The sequence below is a fragment of the Anarhichas minor genome, unplaced genomic scaffold (assembly GCF_050575085.1).
Source record: "Anarhichas minor isolate MPS153535 unplaced genomic scaffold, ASM5057508v1 ptg000324l, whole genome shotgun sequence".
Classification (NCBI taxonomy): domain Eukaryota; kingdom Metazoa; phylum Chordata; class Actinopteri; order Perciformes; family Anarhichadidae; genus Anarhichas; species Anarhichas minor.
Window position 1 is genome coordinate 5,001 of NW_027466770.1, and position 10,000 is coordinate 15,000.

The following is a 10,000-nucleotide window of genomic DNA, read 5'->3' on the forward strand; positions in this document are numbered from 1 at the left end:
GAAATACCCGTTTTGCGCGGTCCATATCTCCGCGAAAACACAACGCACAGCCGGGACACTCATATCTAATTGTAGTCCAAGTCCCCCTCTACAAACACATCAGAGTGGATCCTGGATGCGACCTCCACAGCCGAGGCACGAGTCGGTCAAAGTAGGTCGCAGGGACCATATTACGCGCGCCATATCTACCCGGAAATAGAACGCACAGCGGGGATACTCATGCCCAGTTGTCGAGCTGGAAGTCCTCTAACCACCCATATAAGATGAATAATAAACGGATACACACAGCCGATGCAGCGCGTGTTTGAAAACCGCCGATCGATCTTCATACTCTGACAAAATCACAGCGAAAAATCCTTAAACCAAATACCCGTTTTGCGCGGTCCATATCTCCGCGAAAACACAACGCACAGCCGGGAACCTCATATCTAATTGTAGTCCAAGTCCACTTCTACAAACCTATCCGAGTGGATCCTGGATGCGAGGTCCACAGCCGAGGCACCACGCGGTCAAAGTAGGTCGCAGGGGCCCTATTACGCGCGCCATATCTACCCGGAAATGGAACGCACAGCGGGGATTCTTATTTTGAATACACGGTCGCGACGTCCTCTAACTACCCATATAAGCAGAATAATAAACGGGTATCCACAGCCGAGGCAGCACGTATTTGAAAACCGCCGACCGATCTTCATACTCTGACAAAATCACAGCGATAGCGCCAATACTCTGTTTCCTTAAACCAAATCGCCGTCTTGCGCGGTCCATATCCCCGCGAATACACAACGCACAGCCGGGACACCTATGCCGACCTGTAGCCACCGTCAACCTCTAAAGACATGTGGAGGGTGATCCACAATCGGACACTCACAGCCGAGGCACGACGCGGTCAAAGTAGGTCGCAGGGACCATATTACGCGCGCCATATCTACCCGGAAATAGAACGCACAGCGGGGATACTCATGCCCAGTTGTCGAGCTGGAAGTCCTCTAACCACCCATATAAGATGAATAATAAACGGATACACACAGCCGATGCAGCGCGTGTTTGAAAACCGCCGATCGATCTTCATACTCTGACAAAATCACAGCGAAAAATCCTTAAACCAAATACCCGTTTTGCGCGGTCCATATCTCCGCGAAAACACAACGCACAGCCGGGAACCTCATATCTAATTGTAGTCCAAGTCCACTTCTACAAACCTCACCGAGTGGATCCTGGATGCGAGGTCCACAGCCGAGGCACCACGCGGTCAAAGTAGGTCGCAGGGGCCCTATTACGCGCGCCATATCTACCCGGAAATGGAACGCACAGCGGGGATTCTTATTTTGAATACACGGTCGCGACGTCCTCTAACTACCCATATAAGCAGAATAATAAACGGGTATCCACAGCCGAGGCAGCACGTATTTGAAAACCGCCGACCGATCTTCATACTCTGACAAAATCACAGCGATAGCGCCAATACTCTGTTTCCTTAAACCAAATCGCCGTCTTGCGCGGTCCATATCCCCGCGAATACACAACGCACAGCCGGGACACCTATGCCGACCTGTAGCCACCGTCAACCTCTAAAGACATGTGGAGGGTGATCCACAATCGGACACTCACAGCCGAGGCACGACGCGGTCAAAGTAGGTCGCAGGGACCATATTACGCGCGCCATATCTACCCGGAAATAGAACGCACAGCGGGGATACTCATGCCCAGTTGTCAAGCTGGAAGTCCTCTAACCACCCATATAAGATGAATAATAAACGGATACACACAGCCGATGCAGCGCGTGTTTGAAAACCGCCGATCGATCTTCATACTCTGACAAAATCACAGCGAAAAATCCTTAAACCAAATACCCGTTTTGCGCGGTCCATATCTCCGCGAAAACACAACGCACAGCCGGGAACCTCATATCTAATTGTAGTCCAAGTCCACTTCTACAAACCTATCCGAGTGGATCCTGGATGCGAGGTCCACAGCCGAGGCACCACGCGGTCAAAGTAGGTCGCAGGGGCCCTATTACGCGCGCCATATCTACCCGGAAATGGAACGCACAGCGGGGATTCTTATTTTGAATACACGGTCGCGACGTCCTCTAACTACCCATATAAGCAGAATAATAAACGGGTATCCATAGCCGAGGCAGCACGTATTTGAAAACCGCCGACCGATCTTCATACTCTGACAAAATCACAGCGATAGCGCCAATACTCTGTTTCCTTAAACCAAATCGCCGTCTTGCGCGGTCCATATCCCCGCGAATACACAACGCACAGCCGGGACACCTATGCCGACCTGTAGCCACCGTCAACCTCTAAAGACATGTGGAGGGTGATCCACAATCGGACACTCACAGCCGAGGCACGACGCGGTCAAAGTAGGTCGCAGGGACCATATTACGCGCGCCATATCTACCCGGAAATAGAACGCACAGCGGGGATACTCATGCCCAGTTGTCAAGCTGGAAGTCCTCTAACCACCCATATAAGATGAATAATAAACGGATACACACAGCCGATGCAGCGCGTGTTTGAAAACCGCCGATCGATCTTCATACTCTGACAAAATCACAGCGAAAAATCCTTAAACCAAATACCCGTTTTGCGCGGTCCATATCTCCGCGAAAACACAACGCACAGCCGGGAACCTCATATCTAATTGTAGTCCAAGTCCACTTCTACAAACCTATCCGAGTGGATCCTGGATGCGAGGTCCACAGCCGAGGCACCACGCGGTCAAAGTAGGTCGCAGGGGCCCTATTACGCGCGCCATATCTACCCGGAAATGGAACGCACAGCGGGGATTCTTATTTTGAATACACGGTCGCGACGTCCTCTAACTACCCATATAAGCAGAATAATAAACGGGTATCCACAGCCGAGGCAGCACGTATTTGAAAACCGCCGACCGATCTTCATACTCTGACAAAATCACAGCGATAGCGCCAATACTCTGTTTCCTTAAACCAAATCGCCGTCTTGCGCGGTCCATATCCCCGCGAATACACAACGCACAGCCGGGACACCTATGCCGACCTGTAGCCACCGTCAACCTCTAAAGACATGTGGAGGGTGATCCACAATCGGACACTCACAGCCGAGGCACGACGCGGTCAAAGTAGGTCGCAGGGACCATATTACGCGCGCCATATCTACCCGGAAATAGAACGCACAGCGGGGATACTCATGCCCAGTTGTCGAGCTGGAAGTCCTCTAACCACCCATATAAGATGAATAATAAACGGATACACACAGCCGATGCAGCGCGTGTTTGAAAACCGCCGATCGATCTTCATACTCTGACAAAATCACAGCGAAAAATCCTTAAACCAAATACCCGTTTTGCGCGGTCCATATCTCCGCGAAAACACAACGCACAGCCGGGAACCTCATATCTAATTGTAGTCCAAGTCCACTTCTACAAACCTATCCGAGTGGATCCTGGATGCGAGGTCCACAGCCGAGGCACCACGCGGTCAAAGTAGGTCGCAGGGGCCCTATTACGCGCGCCATATCTACCCGGAAATGGAACGCACAGCGGGGATTCTTATTTTGAATACACGGTCGCGACGTCCTCTAACTACCCATATAAGCAGAATAATAAACGGGTATCCACAGCCGAGGCAGCACGTATTTGAAAACCGCCGACCGATCTTCATACTCTGACAAAATCACAGCGATAGCGCCAATACTCTGTTTCCTTAAACCAAATCGCCGTCTTGCGCGGTCCATATCCCCGCGAATACACAACGCACAGCCGGGACACCTATGCCGACCTGTAGCCACCGTCAACCTCTAAAGACATGTGGAGGGTGATCCACAATCGGACACTCACAGCCGAGGCACGACGCGGTCAAAGTAGGTCGCAGGGACCATATTACGCGCGCCATATCTACCCGGAAATAGAACGCACAGCGGGGATACTCATGCCCAGTTGTCAAGCTGGAAGTCCTCTAACCACCCATATAAGATGAATAATAAACGGATACACACAGCCGATGCAGCGCGTGTTTGAAAACCGCCGATCGATCTTCATACTCTGACAAAATCACAGCGAAAAATCCTTAAACCAAATACCCGTTTTGCGCGGTCCATATCTCCGCGAAAACACAACGCACAGCCGGGAACCTCATATCTAATTGTAGTCCAAGTCCACTTCTACAAACCTATCCGAGTGGATCCTGGATGCGAGGTCCACAGCCGAGGCACCACGCGGTCAAAGTAGGTCGCAGGGGCCCTATTACGCGCGCCATATCTACCCGGAAATGGAACGCACAGCGGGGATTCTTATTTTGAATACACGGTCGCGACGTCCTCTAACTACCCATATAAGCAGAATAATAAACGGGTATCCACAGCCGAGGCAGCACGTATTTGAAAACCGCCGACCGATCTTCATACTCTGACAAAATCACAGCGATAGCGCCAATACTCTGTTTCCTTAAACCAAATCGCCGTCTTGCGCGGTCCATATCCCCGCGAATACACAACGCACAGCCGGGACACCTATGCCGACCTGTAGCCACCGTCAACCTCTAAAGACATGTGGAGGGTGATCCACAATCGGACACTCACAGCCGAGGCACGACGCGGTCAAAGTAGGTCGCAGGGACCATATTACGCGCGCCATATCTACCCGGAAATAGAACGCACAGCGGGGATACTCATGCCCAGTTGTCGAGCTGGAAGTCCTCTAACCACCCATATAAGATGAATAATAAACGGATACACACAGCCGATGCAGCGCGTGTTTGAAAACCGCCGATCGATCTTCATACTCTGACAAAATCACAGCGAAAAATCCTTAAACCAAATACCCGTTTTGCGCGGTCCATATCTCCGCGAAAACACAACGCACAGCCGGGAACCTCATATCTAATTGTAGTCCAAGTCCACTTCTACAAACCTCACCGAGTGGATCCTGGATGCGAGGTCCACAGCCGAGGCACCACGCGGTCAAAGTAGGTCGCAGGGGCCCTATTACGCGCGCCATATCTACCCGGAAATGGAACGCACAGCGGGGATTCTTATTTTGAATACACGGTCGCGACGTCCTCTAACTACCCATATAAGCAGAATAATAAACGGGTATCCATAGCCGAGGCAGCACGTATTTGAAAACCGCCGACCGATCTTCATACTCTGACAAAATCACAGCGATAGCGCCAATACTCTGTTTCCTTAAACCAAATCGCCGTCTTGCGCGGTCCATATCCCCGCGAATACACAACGCACAGCCGGGACACCTATGCCGACCTGTAGCCACCGTCAACCTCTAAAGACATGTGGAGGGTGATCCACAATCGGACACTCACAGCCGAGGCACGACGCGGTCAAAGTAGGTCGCAGGGACCATATTACGCGCGCCATATCTACCCGGAAATAGAACGCACAGCGGGGATACTCATGCCCAGTTGTCAAGCTGGAAGTCCTCTAACCACCCATATAAGATGAATAATAAACGGATACACACAGCCGATGCAGCGCGTGTTTGAAAACCGCCGATCGATCTTCATACTCTGACAAAATCACAGCGAAAAATCCTTAAACCAAATACCCGTTTTGCGCGGTCCATATCTCCGCGAAAACACAACGCACAGCCGGGAACCTCATATCTAATTGTAGTCCAAGTCCACTTCTACAAACCTATCCGAGTGGATCCTGGATGCGAGGTCCACAGCCGAGGCACCACGCGGTCAAAGTAGGTCGCAGGGGCCCTATTACGCGCGCCATATCTACCCGGAAATGGAACGCACAGCGGGGATTCTTATTTTGAATACACGGTCGCGACGTCCTCTAACTACCCATATAAGCAGAATAATAAACGGGTATCCACAGCCGAGGCAGCACGTATTTGAAAACCGCCGACCGATCTTCATACTCTGACAAAATCACAGCGATAGCGCCAATACTCTGTTTCCTTAAACCAAATCGCCGTCTTGCGCGGTCCATATCCCCGCGAATACACAACGCACAGCCGGGACACCTATGCCGACCTGTAGCCACCGTCAACCTCTAAAGACATGTGGAGGGTGATCCACAATCGGACACTCACAGCCGAGGCACGACGCGGTCAAAGTAGGTCGCAGGGACCATATTACGCGCGCCATATCTACCCGGAAATAGAACGCACAGCGGGGATACTCATGCCCAGTTGTCGAGCTGGAAGTCCTCTAACCACCCATATAAGATGAATAATAAACGGATACACACAGCCGATGCAGCGCGTGTTTGAAAACCGCCGATCGATCTTCATACTCTGACAAAATCACAGCGAAAAATCCTTAAACCAAATACCCGTTTTGCGCGGTCCATATCTCCGCGAAAACACAACGCACAGCCGGGAACCTCATATCTAATTGTAGTCCAAGTCCACTTCTACAAACCTATCCGAGTGGATCCTGGATGCGAGGTCCACAGCCGAGGCACCACGCGGTCAAAGTAGGTCGCAGGGGCCCTATTACGCGCGCCATATCTACCCGGAAATGGAACGCACAGCGGGGATTCTTATTTTGAATACACGGTCGCGACGTCCTCTAACTACCCATATAAGCAGAATAATAAACGGGTATCCACAGCCGAGGCAGCACGTATTTGAAAACCGCCGACCGATCTTCATACTCTGACAAAATCACAGCGATAGCGCCAATACTCTGTTTCCTTAAACCAAATCGCCGTCTTGCGCGGTCCATATCCCCGCGAATACACAACGCACAGCCGGGACACCTATGCCGACCTGTAGCCACCGTCAACCTCTAAAGACATGTGGAGGGTGATCCACAATCGGACACTCACAGCCGAGGCACGACGCGGTCAAAGTAGGTCGCAGGGACCATATTACGCGCGCCATATCTACCCGGAAATAGAACGCACAGCGGGGATACTCATGCCCAGTTGTCGAGCTGGAAGTCCTCTAACCACCCATATAAGATGAATAATAAACGGATACACACAGCCGATGCAGCGCGTGTTTGAAAACCGCCGATCGATCTTCATACTCTGACAAAATCACAGCGAAAAATCCTTAAACCAAATACCCGTTTTGCGCGGTCCATATCTCCGCGAAAACACAACGCACAGCCGGGAACCTCATATCTAATTGTAGTCCAAGTCCACTTCTACAAACCTATCCGAGTGGATCCTGGATGCGAGGTCCACAGCCGAGGCACCACGCGGTCAAAGTAGGTCGCAGGGGCCCTATTACGCGCGCCATATCTACCCGGAAATGGAACGCACAGCGGGGATTCTTATTTTGAATACACGGTCGCGACGTCCTCTAACTACCCATATAAGCAGAATAATAAACGGGTATCCACAGCCGAGGCAGCACGTATTTGAAAACCGCCGACCGATCTTCATACTCTGACAAAATCACAGCGATAGCGCCAATACTCTGTTTCCTTAAACCAAATCGCCGTCTTGCGCGGTCCATATCCCCGCGAATACACAACGCACAGCCGGGACACCTATGCCGACCTGTAGCCACCGTCAACCTCTAAAGACATGTGGAGGGTGATCCACAATCGGACACTCACAGCCGAGGCACGACGCGGTCAAAGTAGGTCGCAGGGACCATATTACGCGCGCCATATCTACCCGGAAATAGAACGCACAGCGGGGATACTCATGCCCAGTTGTCAAGCTGGAAGTCCTCTAACCACCCATATAAGATGAATAATAAACGGATACACACAGCCGATGCAGCGCGTGTTTGAAAACCGCCGATCGATCTTCATACTCTGACAAAATCACAGCGAAAAATCCTTAAACCAAATACCCGTTTTGCGCGGTCCATATCTCCGCGAAAACACAACGCACAGCCGGGAACCTCATATCTAATTGTAGTCCAAGTCCACTTCTACAAACCTATCCGAGTGGATCCTGGATGCGAGGTCCACAGCCGAGGCACCACGCGGTCAAAGTAGGTCGCAGGGGCCCTATTACGCGCGCCATATCTACCCGGAAATGGAACGCACAGCGGGGATTCTTATTTTGAATACACGGTCGCGACGTCCTCTAACTACCCATATAAGCAGAATAATAAACGGGTATCCACAGCCGAGGCAGCACGTATTTGAAAACCGCCGACCGATCTTCATACTCTGACAAAATCACAGCGATAGCGCCAATACTCTGTTTCCTTAAACCAAATCGCCGTCTTGCGCGGTCCATATCCCCGCGAATACACAACGCACAGCCGGGACACCTATGCCGACCTGTAGCCACCGTCAACCTCTAAAGACATGTGGAGGGTGATCCACAATCGGACACTCACAGCCGAGGCACGACGCGGTCAAAGTAGGTCGCAGGGACCATATTACGCGCGCCATATCTACCCGGAAATAGAACGCACAGCGGGGATACTCATGCCCAGTTGTCGAGCTGGAAGTCCTCTAACCACCCATATAAGATGAATAATAAACGGATACACACAGCCGATGCAGCGCGTGTTTGAAAACCGCCGATCGATCTTCATACTCTGACAAAATCACAGCGAAAAATCCTTAAACCAAATACCCGTTTTGCGCGGTCCATATCTCCGCGAAAACACAACGCACAGCCGGGAACCTCATATCTAATTGTAGTCCAAGTCCACTTCTACAAACCTATCCGAGTGGATCCTGGATGCGAGGTCCACAGCCGAGGCACCACGCGGTCAAAGTAGGTCGCAGGGGCCCTATTACGCGCGCCATATCTACCCGGAAATGGAACGCACAGCGGGGATTCTTATTTTGAATACACGGTCGCGACGTCCTCTAACTACCCATATAAGCAGAATAATAAACGGGTATCCACAGCCGAGGCAGCACGTATTTGAAAACCGCCGACCGATCTTCATACTCTGACAAAATCACAGCGATAGCGCCAATACTCTGTTTCCTTAAACCAAATCGCCGTCTTGCGCGGTCCATATCCCCGCGAATACACAACGCACAGCCGGGACACCTATGCCGACCTGTAGCCACCGTCAACCTCTAAAGACATGTGGAGGGTGATCCACAATCGGACACTCACAGCCGAGGCACGACGCGGTCAAAGTAGGTCGCAGGGACCATATTACGCGCGCCATATCTACCCGGAAATAGAACGCACAGCGGGGATACTCATGCCCAGTTGTCAAGCTGGAAGTCCTCTAACCACCCATATAAGATGAATAATAAACGGATACACACAGCCGATGCAGCGCGTGTTTGAAAACCGCCGATCGATCTTCATACTCTGACAAAATCACAGCGAAAAATCCTTAAACCAAATACCCGTTTTGCGCGGTCCATATCTCCGCGAAAACACAACGCACAGCCGGGACACTTATATCTAACTGTAGTCCAAGTCCCCCTCTACAAATCTATCCGAGTGGATCATGGATGCGAGGTCCACAACCGAGGCACGATGTAGTCAAAGTAGGTCGCAGGGGCCATATTGCGCGGTCCATATCTACCCGGAAATGGAACGCACAGCGGGGATTCTTATACCGAATCCACGGTCCCGACGTCCTCTAACCACCCATATAAGCATAATAATAAACGGATACCCACAGCCGAGGCAGCACGTATTTGAAAAGCGCCGGCCGATCTTCATACTCTGACAAAAAGCGCCGGGCGATCTTCATACTCTGACAAAATCACAGCCGTTTTTATATCGTTTTGCGAGATGGATATCTCCGCGAATACACAACGCACAGCCGGGATACTCATACCTAATTGTATAATACGTCTACCTCTACAAACCTATCCGAGTGGATCCTGGATGCGAGATCCAGAACCAGGATCCATATCGCGCGGGTAAACGGCGGGAGTAACGAGGACTCTCTTAAGGTAGGGGACGTTACTGGGCTGCGCTGCGAAAGACGAGCGCCAAAACTCTGTTTCCTTAAACGGAAGCGCCGTTTTGCGAGGTGGATATCTCCGCGAAAACACCACGCACAGCCGGGACACTTATACCCAATCGTAGACCACGTCCACCTCTACAAACCTATCCGAGTGGATCCTGGATCCGAGACCCACAGC